Below are 21,968 nucleotides of genomic sequence, written 5' to 3'. Positions count from 1 at the left end.
TTTCAATTAGCTTAATAACCTTTTGAGGGAGTGAGAATAATTATGACCAATATGACTGCACCCTAAATAGTAAAACTCTAATTAGCTGCAGTCTTTCCGCATATGACAACCCCTCGCCATTCACAAATATGAATAACTTTTCCTCCTCTTCTTCGAAAGAAGGGTCATTTTATTTTTGTAGGCTAGTTGGATATATCGCCCTTTTTGTACTTCCTTTGCGAGGTTGGTCCACACATATACAATATTTAGTCGTCATCATGAAAGTAGAATAATAGAAGTGAATTCCTTTCTACGATATTTAGGACTTGAATGAGACATTATCAAACGTCCAGCATTTGCTCATGCTTGGTACTAGTAGTTCTTATATTTGAATGTTATATGCGCTTAAACTTTCCTTTTTTCTCTTTTTTTGCCAGGTCCAATATTATTTTAGAAGGTATTGATTTCTATGTAAAAGAAGATCCTCTTAATTTATGACTAATCTTACCTTCATTAATTACAATATTACGAACATAGTGCATTGGAGTCCTGAAGCACCACCACAAACTATTGCGTGTCTAATACTAGGGCATGCATTCTTATTATGTCAACAACTACCTATGATATTACCTTTAGGGTTTTCGTGAATCTAAGTTGCTTGATAGATTTACGTGAATTAATCACACCTTCATATTTTTATGTAAAGTACGTAACTTTTATTTGCAAAGCATTATTCCAAAAACGCACTTTAAAATGTTCATACCTATCGATTTTAACTAGTTTTACTATGGATAACACATGATGTTCATATAAATCTATTATATGTGCCTCTCCATTTAACATTAGGTGGACCTCATCCAATAACTATCCTAACTCTACTATATCTTCTGCTTCATTTCTTTTGGAACAATCACAAAGACTTTATGAAGTCGGATCGAGTGATTGCTTCAATTTGAATATTTCTTTTAGGGTAAATTATTAGGTTTTGTAAGTATGTTGACGTTGACGTGTGCATAATTTTCAAGAGTGGGAGGAAAAATGATTGAGAAGATCGAAAAGTTAAAGAAGAAGGGGCTTTCTGTAAGACATGTGGCGTCAGTTAAGCATTTTATTCGTACATATATAGAATTATATGAGTAATGGATAGAACAACTATGGAAAGCTCCCCTTTAGATTTGATTTTTATGTATGATTCCATTTGTTACCAATTGTGAGTTAGCTTTTGGTAACTTAATACCCTTTAGAAATTTAGAGCTCCTTCTATTCTAAACTAATCATGACTCTTATGTCCTTATTGTTCTCAAAAATCAAATGACATTAATCTAAGATATACAAGGTTTGGGGTTGTCTACTAATTAGTTTTCTCCTTGCCGTGAATTCTTCTCTACAAACTCATAATCACTCCACTTTTTTATAAGCTTTTCTTCCAATGCAGCCACGAGTAGTACTCTTTCATCCTTTGGTTACTTCTCTTTCTTTTAGAAAAAATTTTAAAATATGATAGAGTGAATTCAAGATTCATGGGTGAAGGATAATTGCATGGTGGTAATGGAGGAGTAAAGTGAAAATAAAAATTAAAACTTGTGTTTATTATCACACGAGCTTTGGATCAATATCTTGGATAAAGAGTATGATCATGAGATCTGATAAGAGAACTTAATTAAATAGAAAATAAAAAATAGGAATTCAATAGAGGGTAATCACCTTCACGTGAGATGTATGGCTCACATCATGAATCTTGTGGTCCAGGATGGTTTAAAAGAATCTTCAGTGTCTATTGAACGTGTTAGGCATGCAGTGAGATATGTTAGGCAGTCTCCTACGAGGTTGAAGAGGTTTCAAGAATGTTTTGATGATGAACAACTCAATTGTAAAAAAACTTTGTGCTTGGATGTTCCAACTAGGTGGAATTCCACCTACTTGATGTTGCGTAGGGCTGTTGAATTTGAAAGTGCATTTTCACATTATGCATCTAGTGAAATTGGCCTAAGACATTATCTTGAGCATTCTTATATTGAAGTTGGAATTCCTACAGGTGAACTTTTGAGTAGTGATTGGGAGAATGTAAAAAGAATTACAAAGTTTCTTGAAATCTTCTATCTTCTTACTTTGAAAATATCTGGATCACGTTATATTACATCGAATATTTATTTTCTTGAAATTTGTGCGGTTGCTGTTTATTTTGCAATTGATAGCAAATGAAGATACAGTTTTAAGTGAAATGGCAAAGAAGATGAAGGAAAAATTTAATAAGTATTGGGGTAATCCAGGGAAAATGAACAAGATAATTTTCATCTAATGTATTTTGGATCCACGTTACAAGCTCGAATCAGTTGGTTATGCACTTGTAAAGTTGTTTGGTGAAGATCCGGGGGCAACTATACAAGCAGAAGTGAAGAAGTACATGACTTCATTATTTTGTGAGTATGTAAAATCCGGCTCAAAAGGTGTCATGCTTGATTTATCTTCAGATTGTTCTTCATTGGACACTTCTACTTCCGGGCTTTCTGACAGTCAAGTAAGCACCCAAAATACAGGACTTTTGGTGAAGAAACTGAGGATGACACTAAAGAATTTGATGTTCTTCTCTGGTGGAAATTGAACTCAGCTAGATTTTCTATTCTTGCGGAGATGGCTCGTGATGTATTAGCGGTTCCGGTTTCAAGCGTGGCATCCGAATGTGCGTTTAGTACGGGAGGACGTCTTCTTGATTCATTTAGGAGTTCATTAACTCCTAAATTGGTGCAAGATCTAGCGTGTCTTCAAGATTGGCTTCGAAGTAAAAAATTAAAATAACTTGTTAGTGTTGAGGAAGATATTGATAAAATCGAGCAGCTTGAACAAGGTAATAATATTGTTACTATATTTGTTGTATATAAGTATTATGGATATGCTTATATTTATCACACGACTCATTATTTTAATTTTTTTTCTTCAGATTTAACCAGCGATGGAAAAGACCCTTCCGTAATTGACGTGTAGTGTTAATATATCTGGTAAGAATTCGAATTGTAATACAATGTTAATTAATATGTTAATATAATAACAACAAACAAGAATTTTTAGATCAACAGTTTATATAATTATACTAATTAGCTCAAATTTTAAGGTGTATCTGCAAACTCGTTGATCTCATTTTGTAAAGTCTTGTGCCCTCAAACTGTCATATTTCAAGCCGGCTACCATCTGAGTTATATAGTGCTAGGTTGTTGGATGTTAGCAGTTTGTTATTTCTTGAATGCTATTAATAATGCAAATGGTTCTACCATTGCAGAGTGATTCCAAAGACTCTTAGGTTGTTGTTTGAACTTTGAAGCTGCAGAAATTGAAGCATTGTAAGGAGTTAGTTGCAGCAGTTGTATTTTGTGGATGTCTCTAATTGTTATAGATTTTATGTCTAAATTTCCATTTTATCTCTAGTTGTATTCTGGACTCATTTTGACAGGTGTAATTGGCTAATTGCCATGTTAGGAAGTGTTAAGTGTTAATAGAATCTTCATTCATCATTATTATAAAACAGTTAAGATTTTAAGTGGTTACTATATATGGATAGTAAATTAATGATTAATAAGCATGTGTAAATATGTGTATAAAGTTTTGTACTCTTTGTTATTTCAGTGTATGGATTAATCACGTACTGGCAAATAGTGATTTAAGCATGTGTAAATTAAATATCTTTACAGCTTTGCCTTTAGATATTTTTTATCTAGATCTTTACATATTAAATTAGTATTGATGTGATATTTATGAAAATGGTATGTGCGTCATGTGCAATTGCATCCTTATGCACCGGGCTGTCCTTTATTCTTGGTAGTGTAAGTAATATTCACACTATCTATGTATCTTAATACGTTGTAGTCATAGGCGCAGTCAGAATTTAAAGCTTGTAGAATCGAGGTTCTAATCATTTTAAACTAGTATGTTCTAAATTAATAGTAATTAATACATATTCAATGAATTTTTATGACAAATAAAAAATTTGGACCAAAACTACTGGATCGGACCAACCCGTTACTGATAGACTAGCTCGGCCCCTGGTTGTAGTAAGACGTGTTATTCGTCTTGTTTCATTTTACTAAGTTCACCTATTATGAAAAGTTGGTTCTGAGTAGTTACCTGCATAGGTTTATTCAGATGTTGGTAGATCTTTTTCTTATTCTATTTGTTAGAGGCAGAGCTAACAGAAGCATTTATCAAGCCCGACTTCTTAGGCATGCATCAGTATTTTGCCCGTAACAGTTTAATTTCTGTACACCGATAACAATACCAGGTAATCAAATAAGTGGGGTCTGGAGAGGGTAGTATGTACACACACCTTAATTTTCACATTGTTAGATTATTTAAAAGATAACTACAAGTAACCCTTTTGTAAAAAGAGGATATGTAATCGAGAAAATAAAGAAAATTACCTCCAATGATATGTTAAAATACAACAACCCAGTATAATTCCACTAGTGGGGTCTAGGAAGGGTAGTTTGTACGCAGACCTTACCCCTACCCTGTGGGTAGAGAGGCTGTTTCCGATAGACCCTCGACTCCCTCCCTCCAAGAACTCCCCACCTTGCTCTTGGGGTGACTCGAACTCACAACCTCATGGCACAGGATCGTGCTTGAAAAACCTGGAAAAGGATAAAGGCTGGCCTGCAGGAAGGGGAACTGCAGGCGCCGCGCGGGCAATTCGATGCAGCTGGCTAGCATAAGGAAATGAGCCTGTAACACGTGGTATCAGAGCCGATTAAGGCCATACTATTCCATGACACAATGTCAAGGCAAAAGTTAAGATGGCGAGTGCATTTTGGATGTCATTACAGAGATCATGTCAAAGCAGATTGATGTTCATATGCCACCAGAGATCGAGAACCCGATACTGCTGGTCGAAGAAAGTCTATGGTGCTACTGAATGTGGTGATATGCCGATGAGTCGGATGGTCAAGAGAAGGCCATGTTTGCCAGGTCGAGCAACCATATTGCAAAGAGTGCGAGCCATGGACTATAAACATTCGGCATGATCATAGTGGAGATCTTGCCAAGGATGCGTGCAACGCATCAGTTGAGTGTCTTTCCTATGGGATAGATTTGTGAGATGCCTGAGGTCATTGCCAAGGTGAGGAGACGGATTCGAAGGAAATAGCGAAGCTTCAGAATTGGGTGGATTTCCAAGTTGGAAGATGTCATCATTCTAGAAGAGGTACGCCGAAAGATCGGGGACCGTTGAGAGTCCAAGTGTGAGGCACAACCGGACCGGGAAGGCATGCTAGCAGGACCAAGAGATTACCTGTCTATAAGGCGAGTATTGAAGTACTACCGGGAACATAGGGTACTTGATGAGGAAGTGACAGTTGGAAAACAAAGAGCTTTGTTCGGGAATGCGGCAATACTATGACTTTAAGAATGTAGTACTCACCAAGAGACAGTCCCAAGAGCTGGCCGAAAACTCAACTCTGCATGTGATAGACAAGTAATTCTCAGCTACTCCTTTCCCAGTTTTCTACACCTTATCGCTCTTATTTTGAACTTTCTTCATCTTAAAGTAACAAAAGAGCCAAACAACAATTTTTTTCAAACTAACAAACAGATAGAACTCTAAGCAAATTTACTAATCAAAAACAATTTATAAGTTAAGACCACATAAACCCCTTGTCAAAACCAACGCCAAATACATCTTATGATACTAAAAAATATAGAGCTCTAAGTAAAGCCACCAATCAAAACAATTCGTAACTCAAGACTAATATATGCAAGTCAATAACAGTATCCAAAGTCTAAAACTTTTTCTGTTTGAGGGACAAACCTTTAATTTCTGGGAAACTTGCTTGATTTTGTCACTCAAGTAATAACTTCCATCACAAATGGAAACAAATTCAAGCACACTTACACAGTTATAACCAAGAGGTTCTAAAATAGGTAAAGCCAAATATCCCCCAATCCCACAATCTTGAGCAAAATCCCTCAAAGGGTATTCATTTTTGGTGTAAAACTTCACATATGGACAAAATTCAAGAACCCCGTTTCTAAAAACTCTGCCAAGAGGACCAATATCAACACTGTACTTGTACTCACGGATTCGAACCGTGAAAATAGGCTCTTGCAGAAATACAGGTAAGGCTGCGTACAATAGATACCCTTTACTTGTACTCTTCACAGTGTTTTCTATTCTTAGGTCACTAAGACCAAAAGGCTGATCTTTAACAGCAAGAAAACACTTCCCTTGAGTTATTATAGGAGCCCAAAACTGCAATAAAGTTGGAATTGAAATAAAATCTAATAGATGAAGAAAAGATTTGATCTTTTCTTTGAGAAGATCATCAGCTCCATGGCTCCAGAAAATCTTCAAATGGGCAATTGAATCTCTGTCTTTTGAAGAAAGAATCAACCCTTTTTGCACATATTTCAAGAAATAGGACGTGGAAATGTACTTTGAAGCATCATCAGCTTCAACTGCAGCCATATTGTTGGGATTTTAAGCTTGTGTAGCTTAAAGAGGGTGAATGAGAAATGGAGAAAAAATAAAATATTTGAGTTTCCCTTGGGAAAGGGACATTGTCCCATATCGGAGGAAGAAAAGGCTTTTGATGGGTATATATATAATTGCTCTTCTTCTAGCTCTTAAAGAGTTAAGAAAAAGGCAAGCCTCGTGCCGTCGTCTTCGTCGCTCGCTCGTCTCGGCTTCGGCTTCGGCTTCGGCCCGGTTCGGTCAGGCCCGTTTTCTTTCCCGAATTATTTTAAATATATTTTTTCCCTCAATATTTCAAACACCCTTTTTTCCAACAGCCATGGCTGTTTCTGAAAGGTTGCAAATCTTTTCGGAAACAATGCCAGCAACTCTATAAATAGAGTTTGAATCCCAAAATCTTTCCTTACGAAATTTTCTGAGCTTCTTCTTCTTCTTCTTCTGCACAATATTTTCCAGTGTGTTTTACCACCATTGAGTGGTTCACAGTTCATCAGAGTTTTTGGTACCAATACACTTGTGAGTTAAATCGTTCTATCCTGGGATGATATATTCCAGCACCTCGGGTACTTGAGGGGAATAATTTTCTTAAGGACATACTGTGTATTCAGTGGGCTCGATTTATTCCTATACTATTTTTTCTAGAATTTATTTCGTTAAACAAGTATTACTAACTTTTTGGTTTGTTTTTCCAGAAAGTTTAATTATTTATTACAGCAATACAAAATTATAACATTCTTAAGGAAATTATTTTATTATATTCTGTATTTTGTTTGTGGAGATTAAAACCTGTGTGGTTTTCTACTCCTTCTGAATTTTACTATTCTGATTTGAAGATATAAAAACTTCATCAGAGTATTGAAATTCGTAAAACGATTTGAAAAACATAAAAACTTCATCATTTTTCTGTGAAACAGTATATAAAAACTTCGTTTTTATTTATTATACATACTGTTTTTGTTAATAACAGTATTGTTTATTGTTCTGATTTTTCCATTAATTGAACTCTTCTGTTGTTTACAGTGAGAAATGACAATTGATAACGGAAATTCTTCTACGACTATTGCGGCAACGACGATAGCCTCGTCAAGCCGGACTGCTGTTCCACTGGCAGAGAAACCGGGGAAATTTTCCGGAGCCAACTTCAAAGGATGGCAGCAAAGGGTGTTTTTCTGGCTTACCACACTTGGTATGCATAAATTTACTAGTGAAGAACCTCCAATGCCTGCTGCGGACATGCCGGACAACGAGAAATTCATGATTATTGAGGCGTGGAAGCAGGAAGATTTTCTTTGCAAAGGCTATATCTTAAGCGCTTTAGAGGATGACTTGTACAATGTGTACAGTGCGATGAATACTTCAAAAGAATTATGGGACGCACTTGAGAAGAAGTACAAGACTGAAGATGCATGCTTGAAGAAGTTCGTGGTTGCCAAATTTCTAGACTATAAAATGATAGGCAGTAAAACTGTTGGAACCCAAGTTCAGGACCTTCAACTTATTTTTCATGACCTTATTGCTAAAGGTATGGTCGTGAATGAAGCATTTCAAGTGGCTGCAATGATTGAAAAATTGCCTCATTCGTGGAGAGATTTCAAGAACTATCTTAAGCACAAGCGCAAAGAAATGAAGTTGGAAGATCTTGTGATTCGTCTTAAGATTGAGGAAGACAACAAAACAGCCGAGAAGAAGTCTCGTGGAAACTCAACGATCATGGGAGCTAATATCGTTGAGGAGACTGCTCCAAAAAGTAGGAAGAGAAAGAGGTCTTCTAGACAGACTAAGGAGCAAAACAAAAAGAAATTCAAGGGCAGCTGCTACAATTGTGGAAAAACCGGTCACAAAGTCCCTGATTGTCGTCTCCCGAAAAAGTATAAGAAGAAGGGACAGGCCAACATAGTGGAGAAGAAAGATGGCATTGATGATCTGTGTGCAATGCTTTCGGAATGCAACCTAGTTGGAAATCCGAAGGAGTGGTGGATTGACTCTGGAGCCACTCGACATGTTTATGCTGTCAAGGAAGCATTTGCGACTTACTCTACTGCTGGTCCCGAAGAAGAGCTTTTCATAGGAAATACTGCAACAGCCAAGATTGAAGGTTATGAGAAGATATTCTTGAAGATGACGTCCGGCAAGGTGTTAACGCTCAACAACGTTCTTCATGTTCCTACTATTAGGAAGAATTTAGTTTCTACTTCTTTTCTTGTTAAGAATGGATTCAAATGTGTATTTGTTTCTGATAAAGTTGTTGTAAGCAAGAATGAAATGTATGTTGGAAAGGGCTACCTCACAGAGGGCCTCTTCAAACTAAATGTAATGGTTGTTGACAGTATGAATAAAATTGCAGCTTCTTCTTATTTATTGGAGTCAAATGAATTATGGCATATTCGTTTAGGACATGTCAATTACAAAACCTTGCGGAAGTTAATTAATATAGAAGTGTTGCCTAAATTAGAGTGTAATAAATCAAAATGTCAAATATGTGTTGAGTCTAAGTTTGTAAAACATCCTTATAAATTTATTGAATGGAATTCAAATCCTTTAGACTTAATTCATACTGACATTTGTGATATGAAGTTGACACCATCTCGAGGTGGGAAAAAGTATTTTATTACTTTTATTGACGACTGCACTCGATATTGCTATGTTTATTTGCTTAATAGTAAGGATGAAGCAATTAAAGCATTTAAGCAATACAAGAATGAAGTGGAGAATCAATTGAATAAAAAGATCAAAATGATTAGAAGTGATAGGGGTGGAGAATATGAATTTCCATTTGCAGAAATATGTTCGTAATATGGAATTATACATCAAACTACTGCACCTTACACACCTCAATCCAATGGAATTGCGGAAAGAAAAAATCGGACATTAAAGGAAATGTTGAATTCTTTATTAATAAGTTCCGGATTACCGTAGAGTTTGTGGGGAGAAGCTATCCTTACAGCTAACCGAATACTCAACAGAGTACCCCACAGCAAAACGCAATCTATTCCATATGAAAAATGGAAAGGAAGAAAACCCAACTTGAAATATTTCAAAGTGTGGGGGTATCTAGCGAAGGTACAAGTTCCTTTTACCTAAAAGGGTTAAAATCGGACCAAAAACTGTTGATTGCGTTTTCATTAGATATGCTAGAAACAGTAAAGCATGTCGGTTTTTGGTTCATAAATCCGACAATCCCAAAATTCACGTTAATACGGTAATGGAATCAGATAATGCTGAATTCTTTGAAAGCATCTATCCGTATAAAACTGAATGTGAGTCGTTAAGTGAAAGACCTAAACGACCTCGGGAAGAACCAAAGGAAATACTCCAAGTATAGAAGATCCAAGGCGTAGCAAACGTCAAAGAACATCTACTTCCTTTGGACCAGATTTTGTGACATTCTTGCTTGAAAATGAGCCTCAAACTTTTAAAGTAGCTATGTCATCTTCTGATACAACGTTTTGGAATGAGGCAGTCAATAGTGAGATTCAATCAATTTTGGATAACCATACATGGAAATTGGTAGATCTTCCTCCGGGAAATAAGCCTTTAGGTTCGAAATGGATCTTTAAACGGAAAGTGAAAGCTGATGGCACTATTGACAAATATAAGGCAAGACTTTTTGTCAAATGGTTATAGACAAAAGGAAGGCCTTGATTACTTTGACACTTACTCACCAGTAACGAGGATAATATCTATTAGGGTGTTAGTGGGACTAGAGGCTGTGTATGGTATTAAAATCCATCAAATGGATGTTAAAACAGCTTTCTTAAATGGAGAATTAGAGGAAGAGATTTACATGGAACAACCTGAGGGTTTTGTGGTAACTGGTAAAGAAAAGAAAGTGTGCAAACTTGTTAAGTCGCATTATGGACTTAAACAAGCACCCAAACAATGGCATGCCAAATTTGACCAAACAATATTGGCAAGTGGGTTTAAAATCAACAAGTGCGACAAATGTGTTTACATTAAAAACACTCCAGGTCATGAAGTCATTGTTTGTTTATATGTTGATGACATATTGATAATGAGCCAAAACATGGCAGATATAAATGCTACTAAGCGCATGTTGGCTAGCAAATTCGATATGAAAGACTTAGGAGTTGTTGATGTGATCTTAGGAATCAGAATTCACAAGACTCCACAAGGTCTAGCATTATCACAGTCTCAATACATTGAAAAGGTACTTGACAAGTTCAAGTATTTGGATTTCAAAATTGCCAAGACTCCAATTGACGTGAGTTATGCACTTTGAAAAAATGAAGGTGAAAGTGACACACAACTGGATTATGCAAGAGTATTGGGAAGTTTGATGTATATCATGAATTGCACACGAACAGATATAGCATGTGCTATTAGTAAACTGAGTCGGTTTACAAGTAATCCCAATCACATACATTGGATAGCAATGAAATGAGTTTTGGGGTATCTCAAACATACCCAAAATTACGCTTTGCATTATAACAAAAATCCCTCCGTGATCGAGGGATATAGTGATGCAAATTGGATCACTGGATCATCTGAAGTTAAATTTACGAGTGGATATGTTTTCACAATTGGGGGTGGAGCAGTGTTTTGGAAATTTTCCAAACAAACATGCATCGCCCGTTCTACAATGGAATCTGAATTCATAGCTTTAGATAAGGCCAGGGAGCGTAATGTATAACGAAAAATCTCGTCATATACGACGGAGACACAATACCGTTAGACAACTACTCTCTAGTGGTGTTATCACAATTGACTACATAAAGTCAAGAGATAACGTGTCGGATCCACTTACAAAAGGCCTATCTAGAGAGGCAGTTGAAAGATCATCAAAGGGAATGGGGTTAAGGTCTAGGACAAGTCATCATGACGGTAACTCTACCTAGCAGACTGGAGATCCCACGAGCTAGGTTCAAAGAGATCAAACAAAGTTATGAATGACGGTTAAACATTGTCAAATAACTCAACCCATTCTCGTGATGAAGACAATGTTCAGAAATCGAGTTATAGCATTAAGGCTTTTCGATAAGTCAACAAAGCTTAAAAGTTTTTTAATGATTTGCTAAGTCTGGCAGGATATGACCAGATAGTGTGTCTATAGGATTACACGTTTAGAAATCACCTATGTGAGTGTGAAGTACAAGCCGCTTCAAGGATAATGAAAGTAAAGGCTCATTCTCTAAGCACTCATGAAACCAGGCGATATTCATGGCTGAAACGAACACAACCGTGAGAATCATAGATCGTTAAGGATTGATTGTGTGATGATGTTTGGCATATTTCGATATGTGTTAATGTTACTTTACCCATGCTTTAACCACTTTTTGATGTTATTTAATCTTTAAAACACCCAACATGGTGTAATTATTGGTTTGATGACTAATTAAGTTATAAGTGACGATTTAAGGTGTTCGGAGTGCAAAATATGAAGAAAAGGTGGTTTAGCTAGAGGAAGAAGGGTTGGATGCGTCGCATCCAACCTAGGAAAACAGCATCCTGCATGCAACCTTAGCAGTGAAGTTGTGCCATCGCATCCACCATCGCATGCGAAGCTGAGAAATAGAGGACAAGGTGGATGCGTCGCATCCGCCTTCGCAGGCAAAAATTGAAATGGAGGACAAGGTGGATGCGTCGCATCCACCTTAGCATCAATCCCTGAAGCCGAATTGGACTAGGAATGGGAGAGCTTTGGCCCACGACTTTTGTACGCAATATATAAGCTAAAAACGCCTCTTTTAGGTTATCTAACATATTGGGAAGAGGGAAAAAGCCAGGAAAAAGCTGTGGAGGCCGGAAGTCATCAAGTTTCATCTTTCTCCCACCAAACTTAGTAATTTTTATGTTTCTTTATATGATTTGTAGTTTGGCTACCATGTCTATGTGGAGCTAAACTTCACGTTCTAGGATTGTTAGATAGCCCATAACCCTAGATCGTTTTCATTACATTGATATCATTAAAATCTGCTCTTCCTCTGTTCAAAGTTTATTATTTATATTTTTCTTATTTAATTAGTTAGAATAAAATATTTTTAGATTTAATTCTTATTTAGATAATTAAGATAGGCTAATTTAGTTAATAGCTAATCATAAGTCCTCGTGGGTTCGACATCCGACTTTGAGTCACTTTATTACTTGACGACCGCGTATACTTGCGTGAGTGTGTTTGGTCGCAACAAGTTTTTGGCGCCGTTGCCGGGGACTTAGAAATTAGCTACGTGACTAAGTTAAGCTTTTATTAGATATTTGTTTTCAAGTTTTAATTTTCAGTTTGCCTGGTTTGTGTCAACGCAGGGTTTACTCTCGAATGCAGAGGAGTAGAAGTGCAAACAACCTCATTCCTCTTGATCCAGAAATCGAACGAACATTACATAGAGTGAGAAGAGAACACGAAGCTAGAACGAGAATAGAAAGAGATTTGGACATCGCAATCCAACCACAGCCAATAGATATGGCAGGCAATGAAGAGCGTCCGGTAATCGAAGCCGCAAGGCCCAATCTTGCGAATATGACTCAGGCTATTGTGAAGCCTGATATCACTGGGCATTTTGAACTCAAACAGTACATGGTACAGCTGATTCAGTCCACAGGACAATATGTGGGTCTATCTCATGAGGACCCGCAGAGGCATATTCAGAACTTCTTGGAAATCACGGACACTTACAATTATCCGAACGTCTCCAAGGACTATGTCAGGCTGACACTATTCCCTTTTTCACTGTTGGGGGAAGCTAAAGAATGGTTGCAAAAGGAGCCCGCGAACTCTATCCACACTTGGGATGATCTAGCAAGGAAATTCCTGATCAAGTTTTTCCCAACTAAGAAGACAAAGTCGTTGAGGAGCCAAATTCTTGGGTTCCAACAACGGGATGGCGAGACACTTCGTCAAGCTTGGGAAAGATACAAGAAACTACTCAGAGACTGCCCGCATCATTGTCAAACTGATGAGGTATTGGGTCACACTTTTGTTGATGGGTTAGATGAAGCATCAAAGATGAATCTTGACTCAGCTTGTGGGGGTAGTTGCATGGCAAGACCGTATAGTGAAATACAACTCCTGCTAAATAATTTCACTGCTAATGACCATAATTGGCAAGGAGAGGGGGATTCACGAAGGGTAATTAAACAGAAGGCCGCCGGTTTGATTGAGCTGGATGACTTTTCCGCCATGAGAGCCGATATAGCAAAATTGGCAAATCAGATGAATAGAATGACAACACAACAAATGCAACATGTACAGCAGATGTCTATTTGTTGCGAACTATGCGGAGACAGTCATATGATTGACATGTGCCCCACGAATCCTGAATCTATATACTATGTGGGACAACAAAACAGAGGTCCTATGAATCAACATGCGCAATATGGAAACACTTACAACCCAAACTGGAGGAATCATCCTAACTTCTCATGGGGCGGGAGTCAACAGAATCAGTATAGGCCTCAAGGGAATTTTACTCAACCTCAGAAGCCACCCCAACAAATGGAAGAAAGTACGAATGACTTGCTGAAAAAGTTGTTACTAGACAATCAACAGCTCAGGACCGATTTCAGAAATCTTGAGAGGCAAATGGGGCAGTTAGCAGCAAACCAAAATACTAGACCTACAGGCTCACTTCCCAGTGATACAGAGAAGAACCCTCAAATTAATGCAGTTACACTTAGAAACGGGAGGGAACTAGAGGAAGCGCCAAGGAAGATAAAAGAAAAACCTACACCTGGGGGGAGTTGACACCTAAGGCAACACAAGAGTCAAAGGAAGATGATGCAAGTTCAGAGCGAATGGAGGTTACAAGGCCACCACCACCTTTCCCCCAAAGATTGCAGAAAAGGAATGACGATCGCATGTTCAACAAATTTCTCTCCATGTTGAGTCAGGTTCAATTAAATATTCCATTAGTGGATGTACTTCGTGAAATTCCAAAGTACGCTAAGTACATAAAAGACATAGTGGCTCATAAGAGGAAATTGACTGAGTTCGAGACGGTTGCACTTACTGAGGAGTGCACATCAAGGGTCCAAAACAAGCTTCCCCAAAAGCTTAAGGACCCTGGCAGCTTCACTATTCCAGTACAAATCGGTAATATTAACGTGGGACGTGCTCTGTGTGATTTGGGTGCAAGCATAAATCTGATGCCGTTATCCTTGTTTAAGCAATTAGGTCTGGGAGCTCCGAGACCAACCACCGTGATGTTGCAATTAGCTGATAGGTCCATAGCCTACCCTGAAGGAGTGATTGAAGATGTGCTGCTGCAAATTGGAAAATTCATCTTCCCAGCTGACTTCATTATTCTAGACTTCGAGGCTGATGAACAAGTTCCAATCATATTGAGACGACCTCTCTTGGCTACTGGCGATGCAATAATTAAAGTGAGAGAAGGGAAAATGATTATGAGAGTGGACAACGAGGAGGCAGTCTTCAATGTCTACAAAGCAATCCAACTCCCCCGCCACTATGAGGAGCTCTCTATGATATCTGTGGTAGAGGTGGATGAGAAACTTCTTAACACGAGCGTATATCTAGGCGACTGTTTAGAAAAAGCAATCATGCTATTTGATAGCTTGGAGATGGATGATGAGGTTGAGGAGATAAAGGGAATCCTAGATACATCATGTGGTTACATGCAAGGAATAATCCCGTTTGAGCCCCTGAATAGGCCAAGTGGCCCCCCACAAAAGCCGTCAATTGAAAAAGCTCCAAATTTGGAACTTAAACCCCTACCCCTCACCTTCAATATGCTTATTTGGGAAGTTCTGACACTTTACCTGTTATTATTTCTGCTCACTTGTCTAAATTACAGGAAGAAAAGCTATTAAGGGTGCTACGTGAGCACAAGCGAGCAATTGGGTGGACAATGTCTGACATTAAAGGCGTTAGTCCGGCTTTCTGCATGCACAAAATCCTCATGGAGGACGGACACAAACCGAGTGTAGAACACCAACGCCGACTAAATCCAATCATGAAAGAAGTGGTAAGGAAAGAAGTGATTAAGTGGCTTGATGCAGGTATTGTATTTCCAATCTCTGATAGTAAATGGGTAAGCCCCGTTCAATGTGTGCCGAAGAAAGGGGGGATAACCGTAGTAGTTAATGAAAATAATGACTTAATTCCGACAAGAACTGTAACGGGATGGAGAATTTGCATAGATTACAGAAAACTAAACAATGCCACCCGGAAAGACCACTTTCCCCTGCCTTTTATTGACCAAATGCTTGATAGACTAGCTGGCCAGGAATACTACTGTTTCCTGGACGGTTATTCGGGGTATAATCAGATTGCTATAGCCCCAGAAGACCAAGAGAAAACTACATTTACATGTCCTTATGGCACGTATGCGTTCAAGAGAATGCCCTTCGGTCTTTGTAATGCACCTGCGACTTTTCAAAGGTGTATGATGGCTATTTTCACTGACATGGTTGAAAGATATGTAGAAGTATTCATGGACGATTTTTCTGTGTTTGGATGTTCTTTTGATAGTTGTTTGATGAACCTTGATAAAGTGCTAGCTAGGTGTGAAGAGACGAACTTGGTGCTAAACTGGGAAAAGTGCCATTTCATGGTACGTGAAGGTATAGTTTTGGGGCACAAGGTTTCAAAAGATGGTCTACAGGTGGATAAAGCAAAGGTGGAGACGATCGAAAAATTGCCCCCGCCGACATCCATAAAAGGCATTCGCAGTTTCTTGGGTCATGCAGGTTTTTATCGTCGTTTCATTAAAGATTTTTCGAAAATTTCTTCCCCTTTGTGCAGGCTTCTAGAGAAAGACGTTACCTTCAAGTTTGATAATGCATGTCTGAAAGCATTTGAGGAGCTGAAGGGAAGATTGGTGACTGCACCAATTATCATTGGCCCCGATTGGGCACAACCATTTGAGTTGATGTGCGATGCAAGTGACATAGCAATTGGAGCGGTGTTGGGGCAAAGGAGGGATAAAATCTTTCACTCCATTTATTATGCAAGCAAAACTATGAATCCAGCTCAGATGAATTATACAGTGACTGAAAAGGAGTTGCTTGCAGTGGTGTGGGCGTTTGACAAGTTCAGATCCTATCTAGTGGGAACCAAAGTCATCGTCTACACAGATCATTCAGCTATCAGATACCTATTTGAAAAGAAAGACGCCAAGCCGAGGCTGATTCGTTGGGTCCTCCTCTTGCAAGAATTTGACTTAGAGATCCGAGATCGAAAAGGGACAGAAAATCAAGTGGCCGATCATTTATCCAGATTAGAGAGCCGGAACCATGTAGCTGAAGGAGGGTCAATTAAAGAAACATTTCCGGATGAGCAAATATTGGCAATCACCTCAGGTGAAGCCCCATGGTATGCAGATTATGTGAATTTTATCGCAAGTGGGGTAACGCCACTAGAGTGGACAGCTGACAATAGAAGAAGATTCCTACATGATGTAAGGTTCTACGTGTGGGATGAGCCATTCCTATATAGGCAGTGTGCAGATCAGTTGGTGAGAAGGTGTGTTCCTGAGGAAGAGATGAAGGCTATACTACATGACTGCCATGCGTCACCATATGGAGGTCATCACGGCGGGGATAGAACCGCCCAAAAAGTGCTACAATCAGGTTTTTATTGGCCAAAATTGTTTAAGGATGCACATGCCTTCGTTAAAAATTGTGATAGATGCCAAAGAACTGGAACTATCACGAGGAAGCACGAGATGCCCTTGCAAAATATACTGGCGGTAGAACTTTTTGATGTTTGGGGGATTGATTTTATGGGACCATTCCCATATTCTAACGGACACAGATACATCTTGGTGGCGGTCGACTATGTTTCTAAGTGGGTAGAGGCCATAGCTCTTCCTACTAACGACGCAAAAGTTGTGGTAGGCTTTGTAAAGAAGCACATCTTCACACGTTTTGGGACCCCAAGAGTGTTGATAAGCGACGGGGGAACTCACTTTTGTAACAAACTGCTGAATAATATTCTTGCAAAATACGGAGTCAAGCACAAAGTTTCTACTGCCTATCATCCCCAAACGAGTGGTCAAGTAGAAGTTTCCAACAGAGAGGTCAAGCAGATTTTGGAAAAGACAGTAAGTATGAATAGAAAGGACTGGGCCGGGAAGCTGGATGACGCATTATGGGCATATCGCACTGCGTACAAGACCCCAATAGGCACTTCTCCGTACAGGTTGGTTTATGGGAAGGCCTGCCATCTGCCCGTCGAGCTTGAACACAAAGCTTATTGGGCGATTAAAAAGCTAAATATGGAGATGGACTTGGCCGGTGAAAAGAGATTGCTACAACTCGACGAGCTTGATGAGTTTCGATTGCATGCGTATGAAAATGCCAAATTGTATAAAGAGAAGACAAAAAGATGGCATGATAAGCATATCCAACATCGTGAGTTTGAACCAGGTCAACAAATTCTACTGTTTAATTCAAGGCTAAAGCTTTTTCCAGGAAAGCTTAAATCTCGATGGTCGGGTCCGTTTGAAGTGGTTAGTGTGAAACCTCATGGTGCGATAGAATTGTGTGAAAAGGGGTCCAATACGACATTCTTGGTAAATGGCCAAAGAGTAAAACACTATTGGGGTGGTGACATTGCACGTCACAAGACCACAATGGACTTAGTGGAGGCATGAAGAACATGCTGCGTCGTGCCGCGACGTTAAATCAGGCGCTTCTTGGGAGGCCACCCAAGTTAGTTAGTTTTTTTTTTTTTCGTAGGACATAGATTTTATTCAAGAAAACGAGGCGGATGCGTCGCGTCCCCCTCAGCAAAAAAAAAAAAATATTTTTTAAGGCAGACAAGGCAGTGAAGTCTGCCTATCGCGCCCGTATCGCGTCCCAAAATTTTTGAAGGAAGACAAGGGGATGCGTCGCGTCAAAGCTCGCACGCACAGGTAAATAATATATATTTTAATACATCTTAAGATAACCTATTCGAACAAAAACGTTTCTTGCGACGCATCCACTCGTCTCGTTTTGGCGACGCCTACGAACGCAGAACAGAATTCTCTCATCGAAATTGTATCGCAATAAGATCAAACGCGACAGGTACGCATCATCCTCTTCGTTCTTCCGTTGGCTTCTCTCCAAATTCGTCTCTCCTCCCTCCTACAGTGGTAGCAACAAGTAGGTTTTGCAATTTCAAGATTTTTAGGGCTGTCGTTCTTGGTAGTTGTAATGGTTGAGAGATGATAAACTATAATTCCCTTCATCTCGTCCAACTTTGGGAGGGTAGTGGCACTGCTCAACTGATAGAATGAACTAGGCACACTTGTTGCATACCACATGTTCGACGAATTGTCCCTGAGAAAAATTTAGGCGTCGGTGAAGTCTGAGTAACCGAGCAACATTGGTGTATGCTTGAGAATAAGTGTGGGGTCGAGTGAGGGGCTATGTGAAATTGAGTTTTTGAAGAAAGTTATCACATACTTGCTGACAGTCATGAGCTACAAGTCCATGAAGAGTGAATGGCATGACTTTACAAATAAATTGAAGTCTGCAAGCTGTCGCAATTGCTTTCAGGCTGAACTTCGCTGTTTCATCTGCTAATTGTTGAATTCTTTGCATTGCAGGTACTTAGATTCGTAAAATGACAGCAGCGAGTAAACCATCCAAGAAACAAGACAAAGATGGTAACAAACAACCGCCCAAAAAGCCTACCGGAAGGGCAGCGGGCGGTCCAAATCCACAGAAAAAGAGGAAGCGGACGGAGAAGGAAATGGAACTGCTGCCTAGGCAGTTAAGTGATGATTCAGAGCAAGAGGAGGAGGAAACATTGGTCCGGAGGATAGTGAAGAAGGGTATTACACCGAGCAAAGGAATAGAGATACGAGAGCCTGTGACATACCAAAGAAAAGCTTCGAGAATGAGTGCTCCAACTGATAAAGGGAAGGAGAAGATTACTACAGAATCTGAATCCGATTCCGATTCGGACAATGACCACCTACAGATCAACATGAGTGATGAAGACGAAGGTGAACCCATAGACCGAGTTGATTGGGAGAAATACTTTGTTAATGAGAAGGCATTCCGAGCCTATAAGAAGATATTGGTTTCAAAGAAGTACATTCCGGAAAAGCCGATAAACATCGGACCACTTAAGACAAAGTACTCAGAGTTTCTCCAGTCAATTCGAGAGGTGCAAAAATGGGGACCCATTCTGAAAGGTCATGGCAAAGCCAACCTCACCATTGTTAGAGAGCTCTACGCCAATTGGCGTCACGCACGGGGAAACATTGTGCGAGTGAGAGGGATAGATATTAATGTGTCAGCTGAAGCTCTGAATAACTTCTTAAGGGTGCCACACACACTCACTGACAGGTTTGACGCCATATGCAAAACACCAGATTATGCACACATTAAGTCTGTCCTATGCCCTACCAGGAAGGATGCAGAATGGAAGCATGGGAGTATGGAGTACCACTCTATAGCAAAGGAATTCATGAGTGCGTTAGCACGTGTGGCTCTAAATTTCATTTGTAACCGACTGCTGCCATGCCAACATAAAACTGATGTCCCTCGTTACCGCGCACTCGTATTATATGCTTTATTAGAGGGGATACCACTCAACTTCGGAGCCATCATGCATGATCAAATGCAGCGAACCAGGATGAATTACAAGTGGAGGCTGTTCTTTGCTAATACCCTAACGGCTTTTTTAACAGAGAGGGGAGTACTATGGGACAAGGAGAATGATGACATTGAGGCTAAAGCTCCAGGACCATATGATGTCACTCATGTTCTAGAGCCGAACAAGGGAAGGTCTTCTAAGCTCACCGTCCAACAATTATTTGAGCATATGCAAGCAGATATGCAAGAGAACAGGGCTGAGCTGATAGCGACTCGTGTCGAATTGAGTGCCACCAGGGATGAGTTGAGACAGACTCGTGCGGATCTAAGCCGAGTTCAGACCGAGCAGGCCACGATGATGAAGGAGATATCATTACTCCTCAGAGCTCTGGTTCAATGTGCAGGTACAGACATCTCCCAGCTGATTGCATCATCCACTGCCGGACCATCCACTCATGTTCCTCCCATAGTCACCGAGGCTCCACTCAACAGGCCTATTGAGGTTGCTGTAACACCTGATACAGAATCAGCACCAGTTGTTGATGATAGGAATGCTATGGATGCAGATGCTCCTCCACCTTGACTTCAGGGAGTCCTTCTCACCCTACTTTACCTTGTTTGTATGCGTTGGGGACAACGCACAACCCTAAGTGTGGGGTGGGGGTGATTTATGTTTGATGTATGGATGAATGTACTAATATATTCACTGGATTAATGGCATAAAATAACAGTAAATTCATCTATATGGAGTAACTATCAGTTTATCTATTAGTTTATCAAAAAAAAAAAAAAAAAAAGTATCTTTGTAGATAGTAATAATCCCCTGTGGTTTTTCTTTGTGCCTCGGTTCTTTTCCATGGGATGTAGTTTGAACCGGGTAATTATGTTTTCTTTTTAGAGTAGAGTAGGAATGTAGGGAATAAAAGGAGGAAGAATGATGAACCTAGGTGCCCTTGACTTGTTTGATACTGGCATATTTAAGCTTTTACATATGTAATATCTTCCCTTCTCACTCTGAAACTATTGATGATGCCTTGTTAAAACGGATAGCATGTTTTGTGGCGCCTATTTCTCATTTTCTTGACTTGTGTTCACTTTGCGCTTAATGCTTAATATCTCGTGGCTCCGTGAATACTTGCATTGTTTGAGAGTCGGAATGTGACCGTCCTTAGCGAGTCATGTGCCATGTGTGGTGAGGTTTTTGTGTAGTCCATGTAATGTACTTGTGTCTAGAACTTGCCCGGTATGTGAGTTGAAGCGAAATTTTAGGTGATGCTCGGTTTGAAAAATGATTTTAGGCTTTCTTTGATCTTTTTGAGCTTATTGCTTATCACAAATAAAATCTATCCCTAGTTAACCCTTTTGAGCCTGTAGACCTTTTATTTGGTACCCACATTACAAGCCTATACCCTTTTTATTCTTAATTGACATTGTTTTGATCCTTTTACCTCTTAAAGCACTTTAATTGTTAGATGAGCGCTGAAAGAAGTAAGAAGGGACTAAGTGTGGGGTGACTTTTGAGTGGAACCAATGAAAGAAAGAAGGGTGCACTTATTTTGTAAAATAATACACCACTAGCGGAAATTAAAAGAAAAAAAAAAGAAGAGAAAAATCTGGAAAAAAAAAAGAAAGAAAAATATAAATGAATAAATTGTTGTCTTATTCTTGCTAGTGGGTATGAATTAAAGTAGTGCTTAAAGAAAGAGGAAATATTGTTGGGGTGATATTATTTGTGAAATTGAAGTGGTGTTGAAGAATTTGCGCTTAAGTTATTTGATGATGTGTTAAAGTGCTTAGGAAGTTGAGTCACTATTCCTAAAATATATCCTACCCGTCCCTTAGCCCACATTACAACCATGAAAAAAGTCCTAATTGATTTTAGATCGAGCGAGCTTACATTAGTAGAGATTTACATTAAGGGCAAGCCTATGGTACCAACTGCATGCATGCGACTTCTTTTTGTGAGAGTGAGCGATTTTCTTTGTGAGCATGAGATTCGAATGTGTGGATTGATTCTACTCTCTTTGCT

The sequence above is a fragment of the Nicotiana tabacum genome, chromosome 9 (genome assembly GCF_000715075.1).
Source record: "Nicotiana tabacum cultivar K326 chromosome 9, ASM71507v2, whole genome shotgun sequence".
Classification (NCBI taxonomy): Eukaryota; Viridiplantae; Streptophyta; class Magnoliopsida; order Solanales; family Solanaceae; genus Nicotiana; species Nicotiana tabacum.
The sequence above is the reverse complement of the archived record's forward strand: the minus strand, read 5'-3'. Positions refer to the sequence as shown.